Source organism: Protopterus annectens, chromosome 11.part0, assembly GCF_019279795.1.
Source record: "Protopterus annectens isolate FY-2018-M chromosome 11.part0, PAN1.0, whole genome shotgun sequence".
NCBI lineage: Eukaryota > Metazoa > Chordata > Ceratodontiformes > Protopteridae > Protopterus > Protopterus annectens.
The window spans coordinates 58,781,682-58,801,025 of record NC_056745.1 but is presented as its reverse complement, the minus strand read 5'-3'; positions in this window follow the sequence as shown (position 1 = coordinate 58,801,025).

Below are 19,344 nucleotides of genomic sequence, written 5' to 3'. Positions count from 1 at the left end.
GAGGAAGGATATAGATCTGACTACAACTGAAGCTTAAATAATAAGTTATTTTATTTTTCCAATCATCACTACCCTATGGGGGAGAGCTTATGGTGATAACAGTCACCCAGCAACCACTGAGAGTATTTGCTTAAACCTTCATTCTACTGCTCATGACTGTGGTGTCCAATGTGGTGCTGTGCTGTGGGCTTTGCAATTAATGCTCATGCCTCTGCATGCAACATAATGAACCCATTGCCTCCTTGTAAACAGTAGATCCATGTGATGTCTGGTCTCCACCAGTAGATTCTACCATGGATTGCTTGCTCAAACATACACTCTTTATTACTCCCCAGTGGGAGTGGGAGCAGGTTTAGGTCTCTTCATTAAACGCTTCCACCCATTCCAGTTCTAATAGGTGCTTGATATGCTAGTCATATTGGGTCACCTGTGTAGCAGCTAGGGTTTATCCCTCAATGCCAGAGGAGATGGCAGCTGCTAGAATTATATCTTAGTTGCCATATAAGAATAGAAATAAAGGAATAGATCTGGCTTGTCAGTCTGGGGAGAGCATGGTGGCCTAGTTAGCTGATTTATCACATGAAATTAGAGAATGGCAGGTGATGAAGTTTCAGCTGCTAAATAATGATACAGACTTGGTTGATCAAGCCAGTGATGGTAACCCCCAATTAGTATGTGAATGGGAACTCACATACAAGGATGGTATAATAGGACCCTACTGATTCAGGAACTCAAATCAGCCCATTTTAGTGAAGATAGAGCTTAATAGAAATACCCCCATTGCTTACAATGTCAGGCACAAATGAGAGAACAAACACATCTACAACTGCCTGGAGGATTGCCCCTTCTGGTCATGTCTCATGTCCACTCTGGGGTTTCTTTATGTAGTAAGTGGAATGCATGTGCTCTTGACCAGTGAGATGGAGATGGTGACCAAGCAGGCAGAGAAGAAAACATTCTGACAAATACGTAGGGTAGAGTATCCTGTTAAATTTAGAACTACCTTTGGTATCTGAAATCTTTAAGGATGCATATTGACAGTTTACAGGAAATTTAAATGAAAAAGTGCGTCTGATATAATTGAAAGCCAGTGGGTTGTGCTTTTAGTATCCTGCAAAGGTAGAAGAGCATGTACTGCTCTAAGGCTTGACAGGTTTGGGGTTTGGATTTATCTGATAGTTAGAGAGGGGAAAAAGGTGGGCACTGGATGCATTTTAGTCAGTAGTGGGTTCTGAACTACTGGTTCTTCTATGACCTCAACTTAGCTTACCTATGTTAAATAGACTTATCATAGTAAAAACTATCATCTGCTGTTTTATAATCATGAAATGTAACAGGCAACTACCAAACAAGCCAATTATCAAAGCATTTTTGCATGAGGACACTATAACACCATCACTCTTCTCTCAGACAATATAAGACAGTTTTCTTTTAACATACCATAATAAAGGAAATACAGCATACGAATGCACAATGAAACAGTACTCCTCTGAGTGCAGGATATCCCCTGAAATTCAGATATAGTGGATGTCTGAGAAAGTTTATATGCAAAAGTCCAATATATGCTCATATTTCTAGTGGGACCTGAAGGTAAATAAATTACTGAGCAGTGATGAATTTCCAGTTAATCAGTACAAATTGGTGACATTAGAGCTGATGGGGGATCTACAAGATGTGTACACTCAGTACTTAGAGGAGGGCATTCTATGAAATGCAGAAAAAGCATCTACAACCATACTGTCCTCCAGTCTTTTATTGACAACATGAGAACCACAAAACTTTTGGCCTGCATTGTTATTCAGTACCTTTACATAGATTTTAGATAAGATTTTAGGTGAGCAGGCTATTGCCAGTTTTATATTATCAAAGCCCAGGTTTGATTTATGAATGAGGACGCTCCACTGGCCATAACTGGCTTCTCTGTTTAATATTGCAGCAGGCACAGAATATTCCATCTCTATTTATAGCATTACACAGTCATAGGAATTGCATGGCAAGTAAGTCATATGACCATTAATACCTTGCTAATACCCAGACGTATGGTGTATATCTTTCTCTTTCACAAAGTCAAACCAGATCCGATCACACATGAAACTGGGTCTGCCCATCTGATCATCAAGGTTAATCTTGAAGGATGTGAAGGTGTCACTTGTTTACCATATAAGGCAGCTTATTTAAGAGATTAAAGCAAACCCTGGGAAATACAGATGTCCCTCCAATGTATTTTGTGTCTATGTTGGTAGAGATTCAAATCCCTAGTTCTAGTATTTGTTGAGCTGTTTGTTTTTCAAGGGTGTATGAGACCAGGAAGGTTTGGATCCTTACTGGAACAGAATGCAAGATATATATCTCCAAAAAAGAGTCTACAAGAGACTGTATCTAGAGATAAGACTTCAGGTCTGTCTTGGTAACCAAAGGTGCTCATACCAGTAAACTGTTTGTTATGAACTACTGTGATCTTTCTAGTTTTGTGATGAATCTGCACCAGTGGTGGATAAAGTATACCTTGGGAATGGGTCTGTTTAGAACCATGGCCCCCCATGCACATTTTAGGACCAAGCATAAATGATTCTGTTCTTTTGAACTCACCTTCCTAATTGCTTTAAATTATATTTCTAGTTTTATAGACCAACATTCGTTAAAGTATGCTTTAAATTTGTAGTTTTTGTGCATTTTTCCAGTAAGTAGTGAAACAACATTTATCAACCAATAATGACAAAAAATACCCATTTCAGAAAATTTCAAACACAAAAGATCACTGAAACTGTTGTCATTATGACTGACTGTGTTAAGTTGACAAAGTTAAACAGTCATTAACCTTTCTTTGCAATAATAGTGTGTATTTATGCAAAGCAAATTGGAATACTTTACTCTGGCCATTTGTATCACAATCAGACATGTGAAGTGTACACAGTCAATAAAGTGGCCATACCTGGTGAGTATGTATATTGCCATAATATATTTCCTGAAGGAGATCAGCTAGGCAAGTGGGAATGTCTAGCAAAAACTAACCACAGGTTCATACTTAGTTACAATGCAGTCCAGAAGACCATTATTCATAATAGAGTCTAGCCAAATTTTCCAAATGCCCCCAAAACAACGCCTGGTTAAAAGGCTTGCTCAAGATAATACAGTAAGTAAGTGAAGTGAGAAAGATTCATAACTTGCACCCTTGGCAAACAAAGGGGCTACTTAACAAGCTGGAAGTTTAGCCCTCTGTGCTGTCAGGCAATGTAACATTTTTGAACCAAATGCAGAAAGATTTTTGAAATCTATCTGTAGCAAAGTGATATGCAAAACTGGCTGCATAATGCATACTGTAGATCAGTTGGTTCTGATCATCACTCCAAACAATGCTGACTATTTTGACCTCACAAATGTCAACCCCTTCACAGTTTCTGAAGGCTGAAAAGAAGATACTGCATAAATATGTTGCTAAAATGCAACATGCTTAGATTACATTACACAATCCAAGTCTATTGATGAAGTGATTAATTCTGTTGTGCAGTCTAACCATAATGCCCTTTTTCCCATGGGATCCCATAGTATCAGAGTGTTACGTCAACAGTGACCATCATCTGGAACTAATGTTCACTCCACTGGATGGCTATTCTTCCATGCCACACACTCACACCAATGGTCAATTTTGGGAGTCTAATCCACATACTGCATGACTTTGGAATGTGGGAGGAAACTGGAACACCAAGAGAAAACCCACTGTGCTACATTTAGTGCTATGAATAAAGCAATACAATTAAGGGCAATACAGATGTTGCTGCAGCTTTTGTTCAACAACCCACACATCATACAAAAATCTGAAATATTACTGCTAATTGCAAACTGTTTATTTTTTGGGGGGCTTACATGTTTACACGATACCTACAGCTCATATTTGACCATCGTATGTTTTCACTTGCCATCAAGAAAAGCTATCCCCTTTGACATCACTCAGTACAGATCTCACCTTGCTGAATGGCTGATAATGCTGTATTGTTGTAGCATACTTCTCCAGAGTCAAGACAGACAGATAGTGGTCAAATGAGGCCCATACAAGGTAATGAACCAGATCCTTGCCAGCCATACCAATATTCCATCACTTGTCTGTCTCTCTCCAATTACCATAAAACACTGGTCAAGCACATCAGAGTATAGAATATTTTTCTTTACTTTTACAACTTTCAGAGATTTGGATTTCATTTAAAACATCTATTATAAATTCTACAGCAAACACACTGGCAGCCATTTTCTAAATAAAAAACTCTGACATTGAACACAGGCTTAGCATAAGAAATAGTAAACATCTCTTCCCTGAAACTCACATTTAGTGAAAATACATCTGGAAACTTCTGATTCATTTTTTTTCAATAGCACATAGTGAAACACTAATTTTCAGCTGTTTGAATGGTAAATGTATTAAAAACACAAACGTGTGATGCATTTGCAAACAACCTGGACAAACCACTAAACTGAAGTGTCCCTTTTCAAGGGCAACCCAAGAGTACTGACTGGTGAAGTGACTTGGTCAAAATCACATACTAGACAGATGAAGGCTGAGGGAAACAAGCCGTGCATTACCAAAAGCAGCTCATTAATGGCTGATAACCTTACATCTACAGTAAGTATCAGACAAACTGCTTTAGTCCATCAAAACGCAGTTCACAATGTAGAAAAAGTGTGCACTTACATGACATCAAAGTCAAAAGTTTCTGCATCAAGCTTTTCATAAGGTATCAGCCAGATAAAGACGTTTGCCTTTTGTATAGACCATTTTGAAGTTGTACTTTTGTAATCTGAGCATCATTCTTTGTAGTCTTGCTGGAGCTGTATCCAAAGGCTTCTTTAAAATGGTGAATTAGAGGTTGATGAGCAGTCTCAGTTTGGATAGCTCGGCCATAAATATAATCATGGAACTTCGAACATGTGAACACAATTACCAAGAGTTCCTTCTCAGTTGGAGCATACTGCATCTCAGTTTGGGTAAGAGTTCTAGATGCATAGCTACTGGTCTGACCTCTTAAAGAATAACTGCACCAACACTGAACTTTGAAGCATCACAGGAAACAATTACTGGTTTGTGGACATCATAGCATCTTAACGTAGGCCTACTGGCAATTTTCTGTTTCAGGTCATCAAATGTTCTCTGGTGTTGTTTCAACCATGACCAGGTAACATTTTTGCATGTCAGCTCTCTTAAGGGTACTGATAATTCACTGAAGTCTAGTATAAACTTGCCCAAATAGTTAACCATACCAAGAAAACACTGTAAGGCTTGGACACTGGAGCTGGCATCTCAAGAATGGCTGTTTGTTTGGAAGGATCTGGTCATAAGCCTGAACTGGTAAATAAATGACCAAGATAAGTAACTTCCTGTAGCCTCAATTTACATTTCAGAGGATTGAGCTTTAGATTCACTTCACATGCTCTTTCCAGAAATTTCCTGGGGTTTCTGTCATGCTCTGCTTCACCATTACCTCCAACTAGTAAATCGACTACTATTATAGCACACAGATAGCCTGAAACAATTTGCTCCATTGCACTCTGAAGGACTTCACTGGCAGAATTTATTCCAAACGGCATTCTGAGAAATCTGCATCTACCAAATGGCTTACCAAATGTAGTCAGTAGTGAAGATTTTCAATCAAGCATTACTTACCAAAATGAATTATTTGCATCTAAGACAGAATAAACAGTGCCATTTGGCATAGGGTCATAGGTTCATAGGTGTTTACTAGGCTAACAACCACAAGGGCCATTTTAACCCTAGCCATGCATCCCAAATCTCTGACAAGTTCAGATACCCTTGATAAGTGTAAGCATGGGCCTGGAGATGAACCATTTACAGGCTACCTGTTTGCATTAAAGACATGGGTTCCAAACCAGGGATGAATTTCTGGTTTCCCATCCATTTGTTCAAGTTGCACTTGAATTGGGTTAGGGAGGAACTCTGCTTCACATAGATTGGCAGCCTGTTCCATAGATGGGATAGTCTCTGGGATACATACCTATCTCTCCAGCAGGTCCTATTTGTATCACAGGCAAGATTTAAATCTTTCAAATGGGTAATTCCTGTACTGTTTATTTTGTGGATATGCAGGAGGTCCATCAAAGCGAGGGTGTGACAATGCCCTGTATGCCAGGCATAGATCTCCCCTCAAAAGCCTGTAGGAAACAGAATACAGGGATAGGGCCTTGAGGCGGTCTGCATAGGAAATATTACTTATGCCCTATATTCTTTTAGTGAGGAACCACTGTGGATGATCCAGTTGTTGAATATGCCTTGTTAGCTACATACTAAAGTGGGCATTGGACTCAATGATAGGCCTGATGAAAGCCGAATACAGTGAAACAATGACTTCCTTGGACTTGGATGCCATACCTTTGTTTATAAGTTGTGCTACATAGAATGATTTCCACACCACTGTAGACACGTGATGATCAAAGTCTAGATTACTATCTATGTGTGTCCCTAAGTCCCTGACTACTGGGTCAACCCTAAGGGGTGTGTTGTCAATATGATACTTACCAGGGATGGATGACTTCCCAAAGGATAATATTATGCATTTCTTGGCATTTAGGTTTAGTCCATGACTCAGACACCAGTTGTTTGTCTGTGTCAACCCCTCCTGGAGAACATTTGTATCAGTGTGAGATTCAAAGACAGATCCTAATTTGCAATCATCTGCAAATTTAGTCAGCCAGAGACCACTGACATTGGCCTTGATTTCTGAGAAGTAAATGCCAAAAAGGAGCAGTCCAAGGACTGATCCCTATGGGACTCCACTTGTGACTGGCCTCTTTGTAGAGATGGACTCCTCAATTCTAACTTCCTGGGTCCTGTCTGTAAGCTAGTTGGCTATTCACCGGGTGACATATGGGTTTGTACCTAACCTCTTGAGTTTGTCAACAATGCCAAGTGGGATATTGTGTCAAATGCCTTGACCAGGTCAAAGTAGGCACTGTGAATGATTTTGCCCTCATCCATTGCTTTGGTGACCTACTCAAAGAAGTCCAACAGGTTGAGTAGGCATGATTTGCCCTTGATGAAACCAAACTGGGCTGGATCCAGTGTCTGCAGGTTTACTATATATCTATTGATCATCTCCATGATAATTCTTTCCATGGCGTTACATATAAGACTAGTGAGACTTATGGGTCTGTAGTTTCCAGGGTCTGTAGATGGACCACCTTTGTGTAGAGGGATGACTGTTGCCCTTCTTCATTCATGAGGCATGAAGCCTGTTTGGAAGCTACAGTTAAATAGTAATTCCAGAAGCTCTGCTAGGTCATGTTTCATGCTATTTACAAGGCATCCTGGGATATTGTCTGGGCCCATTGATGCAGTGTTCTTGGTCTTACAGAGAGCATTAAGGACCTGTTCCCTAGTGATAGTAGAGGGTGTTATATTTCATGATATTTCCTGAGAGAAGGTTGAGGGGGGAGAGGAGTAGAGTTGGAGCTGAATTTATCTGCCAGGAGGTTTGCTATCTCTTCTAGCTGAATATAGGCATCTCCATTTACAATGAGCTCTGCACACAATTGTATGTTTCCTTTGAGGCTGCGGACATAGCTAAAGAATGCTTTGTGGTTGTCCTTGGCCAGGGAGGCCAAGCTTACCTCAAAATTGCCTTTGGTAGACTTTATTTGTCCTTTGAGGTGTATGTTTAGTTTGATGAGAGTGCTTTTATCCTGCTGGGTGCTACACCTCCTAATTTCTACCATGATTGTCTTCTTGTTATACATCTGATTGATCTTGTGAATCCACCAATTTGGCTTGTTTTTGCGTTAGTTCTGTACTTCTTGAGTTATGAGGGTAGCAACTTCCTCGACTGTACAGATATGATGGCGGGGTCATTTAAATGCTTTGTTTAAATTTCTTGGGTCAATATGTATTCTGATTTAATCTGAACTTTTCTTATGAGCAAGTACCATGAAAGACACCTATTCAGTTGTTTCTGTAACATTAGTTTGGGGGTTACACATTTCTCTAAATTTACATTTCAAGAACTCTGGGTCCTCCCTTGATTCAGCTTGTACCACCATATGATGGTTTTCCCCTTCTCCTGCATATACTGCTGGTACATACACAAATGAACACTCTCTTTTAATGACTTCTGACCCCACTAGATTAAGAAGAATAAATACCCTCATATGTGCATCTTTATCAGAAAAACCTGCTTGTATGAAAATATCATATTCTTGCTCAAATACTCGCCAATTCTCTGCAATATTATGATCAAACTCAAGTGGTCTGGGTCTATGAAATGCCTCTGCCATGCCAACACATAGTAATAAAGACCCAGGGAATTATGTACAAAAATACACACATACATGTCAGTAATTTATGACAGAAACTTATAATTATGCTCAACAGCAGAAAAGACCCGTCAAAATAACTGCATTTTGCAAAATAAGTCTCCATAGCACAAGAACACTTTGAAATCACTGTACTTTGTGAAACCACTCTTATAGGTTCATAGGTAGGTACTAGGCTATTAGCCCTAGGGCCTATATAAGCCTAGCCAAAAAGGTACCCTGGCTTTCGCCACCCAAGAAAATTATTTTCCTGTGCCCCTGTTGAGCAGAGCCACAGAAGTGATCCCTGGGGTGCATTTCCTATTTCCTATCCAGTCATCAAGATTTTTCTTGAAGAGTGCTACTGAGGAGCTCTGTTTGACATAGCTAGGTAGTCTGTTCCAGAGTATGGAAAGTCTCTGGGACAGGAATCTATTCTTCCAGCATGTTCTGTTTATTGTGGTGACAAGGTTTAGGACAGTAGTGTGTGTAGCTCAGAGGGATTGGGATTTCTTTAAGTGGAGCATGTCCAACATCTCTTGGTTTGACATAGCTTTGTATGTTAGGCAGAGACCGCCTCTGAGTAGGTGATATGCGATGGAGTAAAGCTGGAGTTTTTTGAGACGGTCTGCATAGGGCATCTGTCTGAGGCCAGTAATCCTCTTTGTGAGGTATTTCTGTGGCCTTTCCAATTGTTGTAGATGTCTTGTGAGGTACATATCAAAAGGGGCATTGTTCTCTATAATGGGTCTAATGAGTGATGACTAGAGGGGAACAATGACCTCTTTTTTTTCTAGATGAGAAACCTTTTGTGATGAAGGGAGCCATGTAGAAGGATTTCCTGACCACTGTGGCGATGTGATTATCAAAGGAGAGACTACAGCCAACCTGTGTCCCAAGGTCACTTATCACACTTTCGGTGTTAAGTAGACTACCACTTATGTGGTAGTTCATGGGTACAGAGTTTTTACCAAAGGGGATGACAATACACTTTTTGGCATTGAGCTTCAGGCCATGGCTTTGACTCCAGGCATCTGTCTCAGTGAGGCCCTTTTGTAGTATGTCCATATCATTAGGAGTTTCGATTATGGCTCCTAGTTTGCAGTCATCTGCAAACTTTGTTAGCCAAAGACCTTTTGTGTTAGCCTGTACTTCATAGAAGTAGATACCAAACCAGAGAGGACCCAGGACTGACCCCTGTGGTACTCCACTTGTCACTGGTCTGAAGTCAGATTTAGAGTCTGCTACTTTCACAGTGTGGGTTCTGTCCGTGAGCCAGTTGGCAACCCATCTTGTGACATAGGGATTTATACCAAGTTTAGTGAGCTTATCTATAATTCCAGAGTGGGGGATGGTGTTGAAAGCCTTGGCGAGATCTAGATAAGCTGTGTGAATCAACTTACTCTCATCTATGGCTTTGGTGACTGCTTCAAATAAGTCAATCAGGTTTAGGAGACATGATCTGCCTTTTACAAACCTGAACTGGGTAGGTTCCAGAGTTTGGAGATTACCAATGTCTTTGTTTATTAGTTCCATGATGATACGTTCCATGACCTTGCAGACCAGGCTCGTCAGACTTATGGGGTGTCAGTTCCCGGGGTTCGTTGTGGCTCCCCTTTGTGGAGTGGGATAACCGTCACTGTGCGACATTCAGTGGGCACATAGCCTGAGGTGAGGCTATGATTGAACATGGTACTTAGGTAGGGTTCCAGTTCATTCTGTACTTCATGTAGAATACAGCCTGGGATATTGTCAGGTCCCATGGATGCTGTGTTCATAGCTTTGCATTCTTCCGGTATAGAGATGTGCCCTCTAGGGGGTGAGAGGGGGGTAAAGTAAGCACTGAACCTATCTGCCAGGATGTTGGCAATATCAGTTGGTTCTGTATATTTAGTGCCATTGTGCTGTAACTCAGAGGAGTGTAAGAAACACTTTGAAATGACTGCACTCTGCGAATGAACAGCACAAGAAACTTCTCAAAATGACTGTACTTTGTGAAATAACTCTGTACAGTGTAAGAAACACTTTGAAATGACTGCACTTTGCAAATGAACTGTACACAGCACAAGAAACTTCTCGAAATGACTGTATTCTGACTGCACTTTGTGAAATGACAGTACTTTTCACATAGTAAACTCTTTAAAATAATTATACTGTAATAAAGCACACACTGCAAACACTTTGCACACTCTGAGGTACTTTGAACAACTCTAGATATACTTTGAATAGCTTCAGTCAATGCAAAATAGTAGCTCATATCAAAACACATGGTCATTTACTAAAAAAATGCAGTTGCTTTGCTTTTCCATACTCATTTTACCCTTTTGTTGTACTCGTTATGCTCGTTATACTTTTAACATGCTCATTATGCAAATCAGAAGTAATTCTGAATGCTCTCATAAATATTTCAAATAATTTTATCAACTATCATGGTTTCAAACATTTCATCTAATCAATAATGTGTTTTGTTTTTTTCTTTTGATTAGGTTTAATCAGTAATGTGTTTTGTGCTTTGCAAATGTTTTGTATCATTTTCTTTATGAAATAAATTATTCATGCAGGTTTTAATTACCTGAAATTCATTTCTGACCTTTTATTCAATCGTTTCAGCAGGTTGGGATGAGCCATTCCTCTCTCTCTCTCTCTCTCTATATATATATATATATATATATATATATATATCTCAATTTCTAACTATGCACCTCATGGCTCGTCTTCTGGCTTCTTTCTAGCTTTTGTTGCTCAGACCTCCCGGTTCCAACACCATATCATTCAGGCATGCCATGTCTAACACCATATCATTCAGATATCCCACTTCTGACACCATATCCCTCGTCCAGTAAGGATGAAACAAATAGTCGTGGGTTTGGTTCAAGTAGCTTTATTACATACAAATTTATCATGAGTGAGGCTTATTAACCTGAACTTAAATAAACATATAAACAGACTGACTGCTGCACTCATACATGTTAACTCTCTAGCTGCTCGCTCAGAATGGCACTGCTGCCTGCATGTGCTCTGTACTCACATTGAAATGCTTCTTAAAGTTACAACGCACACGCTAATCTACAGATACCCCCCCTCAGATGATTAGAAAAATTAAAATTGAGATATTACTGGAAAGAAAAGATAGGTATTCCCCTATTTTGGGAAGAATAGAAGAGACACCTCCAGTTCATGGTAACACTGATAAGGGGGAAATCTTTTACAGGGGCTATAATTTTAAGGTAAGTTTCTATCAGCAGAGAGGTTAAACAAGTTACTTAAAACAACTGGAACATTCTTAAGATGGATCACAGATTGGAGGAATGTCTTGGAACCACAGCCTGCTTTACATACAAGTGGGTTTATAATAAAAATATCCTTGAATATTCTGGAAAAGCCTTTAACCACAATGTTAGAACCCCAAGTACCTGGAGATGTGCAGTAGGTCATTATTGCAATTACTTATGGGGAGAGGACACCTATCCCATTCTATACAAAGGTAGACCACTGTGTTCTTCCCTTTGGGCTAATTGCGATTGCATGGGTGTTGTTTATATTGCCATATGTGGTTTATGTTCCAGTTATTACACTGGGAAGTCCAAACTTGATTTAAAAAAGAGGGCCTATGAACATTTATATGATATCAGAAGGACAGACATGCAAAATTATCTATATAAACACATTACAACTTGTTCAACTGATGGTGGGGTTGAATACAAATTTGAGGTGACTGATAAAGTCAACATCTCCCCAAGGGGTGGTGTCTGGGAGACCCATTTGGAGCTTAGGGACCTTATTTGGCAGCTACATTTGAATGCAACTCAAATAGCAGGTCTGAATGACAATGCTTCCATTAGCAGTATTTTAAAAACTAAGGATGCTCAGTTTCGAATTATTTCATTTCATCTCACATACCACTGATAAATGAATGCTTTTATTTTAACTTATTTTAGTTGAAAACATTCCTTAATATTTCTTTCAAATGGTTTTTAAATGTTTTTCTATTTTTAAGTGGTTTCAAATGTTTTTCTAATAGTGTTCCTTCAAGACTTTACACTTCAATTATTCAATTAATGACACTAATTAAGCTTTGGAAATTTTGTTTGGAGTGACTGTTTTTAAATAGAAACTGTTTTTGTCCTATCCCCATGATCAGATGAAGTCCAGATATATTGGATGGAAGTGCTTAGCAGGGGTGTTTTTCTACTAATAAAACTGTATTTTGGAAGGTTCATTTTACTGACCATCTTTTAGATACTGTTTTTCAGATCTGTCCTGGACATGTGCCTTTGCGGTGTTCTGGCATTTTGGTCTCTTGAAATCTGTTCAGAGGTGATAGGGTTGCTAACAAATCTGGAACCATCCACACAATTTCCCTCAGGTCTGAATGTATGGTAAGAGCTAAACACAGACACAGTGGAATGCAAATTTTGCACAATGCTGTTCTTTCCCAAACAACATCAGTTACAGCACAAATATGGGTGTGCTCAATTGTAAGACAGGCTCAACTGAGACTTGTGGTATTGAAAAGAGTGACTTTGATATAGTTAATTTACTGTCATTTTGTACACTATTTTGGCATGGCCAGAAGCCAGACCCTGTCTAAAAATGGACTATGGGGATATCAAGCGCTATGGCCAGTAAGCAAATACCATGGAATACAAGGTACAGACTATCCTTTGTGAACCAAGCTAACCAGTTAAACATTGAATATCAAACTGACACATACTGCACTCCTCTACAATTACATAACCACTTAGCCAATTGTGGAACCAACTACTTTTTTATATATAGGTACCGTTCTGGATGAAGGGAAGATTCTTCTCAGGACCAGAGTCTTATGTGCATTCGATACACGCATAATGAGATCCAGAATGTCTCTCAATTTGTCTTTGAAGGCATAGCATCCCAAGTCATTTACACCTTATAGGCTATCACAAATGTATATTCTCATTTGCTTAGACTGAGGGACTGAAGAGCCCTTGCAACGTCATGCACACTAGCACTTGGTTTACAGTCTGCAGCCTGGTGGCTCTCTACTATGTGAGAGGGTGATAGTGCTGTATTTTTAGATTTCTGCTGAGGCTTTATCTTCTTTTTACTGGGAGACATGGGCAGTGATTTTTGACAGCCTCCATATTTGATGGCTTGATATGTTCATGTAGAGATGTGGGTAGCAACATGTGATGCTCCCATCATTTTTGATGAGGGTGTGACTTTCATGTGGTAGGTACTTATACCTTTCAAAGATCACATTCCACGTAGTGTAGGTACTTATACCTTTCACAGATCACATTCCACGTAAAGTAGGCACTTATACCTTTCACAGATCACATTCCACGCAGTGCAGGTATATACATCTCTGACAGAATGTGTTCCATGTAGTGTAGGTACTTATATCTTTCACAGATCACATACCACGTAGTGCAGGTATATACATCTCTCACAGAATGTGTTCCATGGTGTAGGTACTTATACATTTCACAGATCACATTCCACGTAGTGCAGGTATATACATCTCTCACAGAATGTGTTTCATGTAGTGCAGGTACTTATACCTTTCACAGATCACATTCCACGCAGTGCAGGTATATACATCTCTCACAGAATGTGTTCCATTTGGTGTAGGTACATATACCTTTCACAGATCACATTCCATGTAATACAGATATATATACATCTCTCACAGAATGTGTTTCATGCAGTGTAGGTACTTATACCTTTCACAGATCACATTCCACGTAGTGCAGGCATATACATCTCTCACAGAATGTGTTCCATGTAGTGTAGGTACTTATACCTTTCACAGATCACATTCCACGTAGTGCAGGTATATACACCTCTCACAGAAAGTGTTTCATGTAGTGTAGGTACTTATACCTTGCACAGATCACATTCCACGAAGTGCAGGTATATACATCTTTCACAGAATGTGTTTCACGTAGTGTAGGTACTTATACATTTCACAGATCACATTCCACATAGTGCAGGTATATACATCTATCACAGAATGTGTTCCATGTAGGGTAGGTACTTATACCTTTCACAGATCACATTCCACGTAGTGCAGGTATATACAGCTCTCACAGAATGTGTTCCATGTGGTGTAGGTACTTATACCATTCACAGATCACATTCCACATAGTGCAGGTATATACAGCTCTCACAGAATGTGTTCCATGTGGTGTAGGTACTTATACCTTTCACAGATCACATTCCACGTAGTGCAGGTATATACAGCTCTCACAGAATGTGTTCCATGTGGTGTAGGTACTTATACCTTTCTCAGATCAAATTCCACGTAGTGCAGGTATATACATCTCTCACAGAATGTGTTCCATGTAGTGTAGGTACTTATACCTTTCACAGATCACATTCCATGTACTGCAGGTATATACATCTCTCACAGAATGTGTTCCATGAAGTGTAGGTACTTATACCTTTCACAGATCACATTCTACGTAGTGCAGGTATATACATCTCTCACAGAATGTGTTCCATGGTGTAGGTACTTATACCTTTCACAGATCACATTCCATGTAGTGCAGGTATACACATCTCTCACAGAATGTTTTCCATGTAATGTAGGTACTTATACCTTTCACAGATTGCATTCCATGTAGTGCAGGTATATACATCTCTTACAGAATATGTTCCATGTAGTGTAGGTTCTTATACCTTTCACAGATCACATTCCATGTAGTGCAGGTATATACATCTCTCACAGAATGTGTTCCATGTAGTGTAGGTACTTATACCTTTCACAGATCACATTCCATGTAGTGCAGGTATATACATCTCTCACAGAATATGTTCCATGTAGTGTAGGTTCTTATACCTTTCACAGATCACATTCCATGTAGTGCAGGTATATACATCTCTCACAGAATGTGTTCTATGTAGTGCAGGTACTTATACCTTTCACAGATCCCCTTCTATGTAGTGCAAGTATATACACCTCTCACAGAATGTGTTCCATGTAGTGTAGCTACTTATACCTTTCACAGATCACATTCCACGTAGTGCAGGTATATACATCTCTCACAGAATGTGTTCCATGTAGTGTAGGTACTTATACCTTTCACAGATCACATTCCACATAGTGCAGGTATATACATCTCTCACAGAATGTGTTCCATGTGGTGTACGTACTAATACCTTTCACAGATCACATTCCATGTACTGCAGGTATACACATCTCTCACAGAATGTGTTCCATGTAGTGTAGGTACTTATATCTTTCAAGGATCACATTCCAAGTAGTGCAGGTATACACATCTCTCACAGAATGTGTTCCATGTAGTGTAGGTACTTATATCTTTAAAGGATCACATTCCACGTAGTGCAGGTATATACATCTCTCACAGAATGTGTTCCCTGTAGTGTAGGTAGTTATACCTTTCTCAGATCACATTCCACGTAGGGCAGGTATATACATCTCTTACAGAATGTGTTCCATGTACTGTAGGTACTTATACCTTTCACAGATCACATTCCACGTAGTGCAGGTATATACATATCTCACAGAATCAGTTCCATGTAGTGTAGGTACTTATACCTTTCACAGATCACATTCCACGTAGTGCAGGTATATACATCTCTCACAGAATCTGTTCCATGTAGTGTAGGTACTTATACCTTTCACAGATCACATTTCACATAGTGCAGGTATATACACCTCTCACAGAATGTGTTCCATGTGGTGTAGGTACTTATACCTTTCACAGATCACATTCCACGTAGTGCAGGTATATACATCTTTCACAGAATGTGTTTCACATAGTGTAGGTACTTATACCTTTCACAGATCACATTCCACATAGTGTAGGCACTTATACCTTTCACAGATCACATTCCACGCAGTGCAGGTATATACCTCTCTCACAGAATGTGTTCCATGTAGTGTAGGTACTTATATCTTTCACAGATAACATTCCAAGTAGTGCAGGTATATACATCTCTCACAGAATGTGTTCCATGGTGTAGGTACTTATACCTTTCACAGATCACATTCCACGTAGTGCAGGTATATACATCTCTCACAGAATGTGTTTCATGTAGTGCAGGTACTTATACCTTTCACAGATCACATTCCATGTAGTGCAGGTATATACATCTCTCACAGAATGTGTTCCATGTGGTGTAGGTACTAATACCTTTCACAGATCACATTCCATCTACTGCAGGTATATACATCTCTCACAGAATGTGTTCCATGTAGTGTAGGTACTTATAACTTTCACAGATCACATTCCACGTAGTGCAGGTATATACATCTCTCACAGAATGTGTTCCATGTAGTGTAGGTACTTATATCTTTCAAGGATCACATTCCACGTAGTGCAGGTATATACATCTCTCACAGAACGTGTTCCATGTAGTGTAGGTACTTATACCTTTCTCAGATCACATTCCACATAGGGCAGGTATAAACAGTTCTTACAGAATGTGTTCCATGTACTGTAGGTACTTATACCTTTCACAGATCACATTCCACATAGTGCAGGTATATACATCTCTCACAGAATGTGTTCCATGTAGTGTATGTACTTATACCTTTCACAGATCACATTTCACATAGTGCAGGTATATACACCTCTCACAGAATGTGTTCCATGTGGTGTAGGTACTTATACCTTTCACAGATCACATTCCACGTAGTGCAGGTATATACACCTCTCACAGAATGTGTTTCATGTAGTGTAGGTACATATTCCTTTCACAAATCAGATTCCACGTAGTGCAGGTATATACATCTTTCACAGAATGTGTTTCACGTAGTGTAGGTACTTATACATTTCACAGATCACATTCCATGTAGTGCAGGTATATACATCTCTCACAGAATGTGCTCCATGTAGGGTTGGTACTTATACCTTTCACAGATCACATTCCATGTAGTGTTGGTATATACATCTCTCACAGAATGTATTTTATGTAGTATAGGTACTTATACCTTTCACAGATCACATTCCACATAGTGCAGGTATATACATCTCTCACAGAATGTGTTCCGTGTAGTGTACGTACTTATACCTTTCACAGATCACATTCCATGTAGTGCAGGTATATACATCTCTCACAGAATGTGTTCCATGTAGTGTGGGTACTTATTGCTTTCACAGATCACATTCCACGTAGTACAGGTATATACATCTCTCACAGAATGTGTTCCATGGTGTAGGTACTTATACCTTTCACAGATCACATTCCACATAGTGCAGGTATATACATCTCTCACAGAATGTGTTTCATGTAGTGCAGGTACTTATACCTTTTACAGATCACATTCCATGTATTGCAGGTATATACATCTCTCACAGAATGTGTTCCATGTGGTGTAGGTAAATAATACCTTTCACAGATCACATTCCACGTAATGCAGATATATATACATCTCTCACAGAATGTGTTTCATGTATTGTAGGTACTTATACCTTTCACAGATCACATTCCACGTAGTGCAGGTATATACACCTCTCACAGAATGTGTTTCATGTAGTGTAGGTACTTATACCTTTCCCAGATCACATTCCACATAGTGCAGGTATATACAGCTCTCACAGAATGTGTTCCATGTGGTGTAGGGACTTATACATTTCACAGATCACATTCTACATAGTGCAGGTATATACAGCTCTCACAGAATGTGTTCCATGTGGTGTAGGTACTTATACCTTTCACAGATCACATTCTACGCAGTGCAGGTATATACATCTCTCACAGAATGTGTTCCATGAAGTGTAGGTACTTATACCTTTCACAGATCACATTCCATGTAGTGCAGGTATACACATCTCTCACAGAATGTTTTCCATGTAGTGTAGGTACTTATACCTTTCACAGATCACATTCAATGTAGTGCAGGTATATACATCTCTCACAGAATATGTTCCATGTAGTGTAGGTTCTTATACCTTTCACAGATCACATTCCATGTAGTGCAGGTATATACAGCTCTCACAGAATGTGTTCCATGTAGTGTAGGTACTTATACCTTTCACAGATCACATTCCACGTAGTGCAGGTATATACAGCTCTCACAGAATGTGTTCCATGTAGTGTAGGTACTTATACCTTTCACGGATCACATTCCATGTAGTGCAGGTATATACATCTCTCACAGAATGTGTTCCATGTGGTGTAGGTGCTAATACCTTTCACAGATCACATTCCATGTACTGCAGGTATATACATCTCTCACAGAATGTGTTCCATGTAGTGTAGGTACTTATAACTTTCACAGATCACATTCCACGTAGTGCAGGTATATACTTCTCTCACAGAATGTGTTCCATGTAGTGTAGGTACTTATATCTTTCAAGGATCACATTCCATGTAGTGCAGGTATATACATCTCTCACAGAATGTGTTCCATGTGGTGTAGGTACTAATACCTTTCACAGATCACATTCCATGTAGTGCAGGTATACACATCTCTCACAGAATGTTTTCCATGTAGTGTAGGTACTTATACCTTTCACAGATCACATTCCATGTAGTGCAGGTATATACATCTCTCACAGAATATGTTCCATGTAGTGTAGGTTCTTATACCTTTCACAGATCACATTCCATGTAGTGCAGGTATATACATCTCTCACAGAATGTGTTCCATGTAGTGTAGGTACTTATACCTTTCACAGATCACATTCCACATAGTGCAGGTATATACATCTCTCACAGAATATATTCCATGTAGTGTAGGTTCTTATACCTTTCACAGATCAGATTCCATGTAGTGCAGGTATATACATCTCTCACAGAATGTGTTCCATGTAGTGTAGGTACTTATACCTTTCACAGATCACATTCCATGTAGTGCAGGTATATACAGCTCTCACAGAATGTGTTCCATGTAGTGTAGGTACTTATACCTTTCACAGATCACATTCCACATAGTGCAGGTATATACATCTCTCACAGAAAGTGTTCCATGTAGTGTAGGTACTTATACCTTTCACAGATCACATTCTACGTAGTGCAGGTATATACAGCTCTCACAGAATGTGTTCCATGTAGTGTAGGTGCTTATACCTTTCACAGATCACATTCCACGTAGTGCAG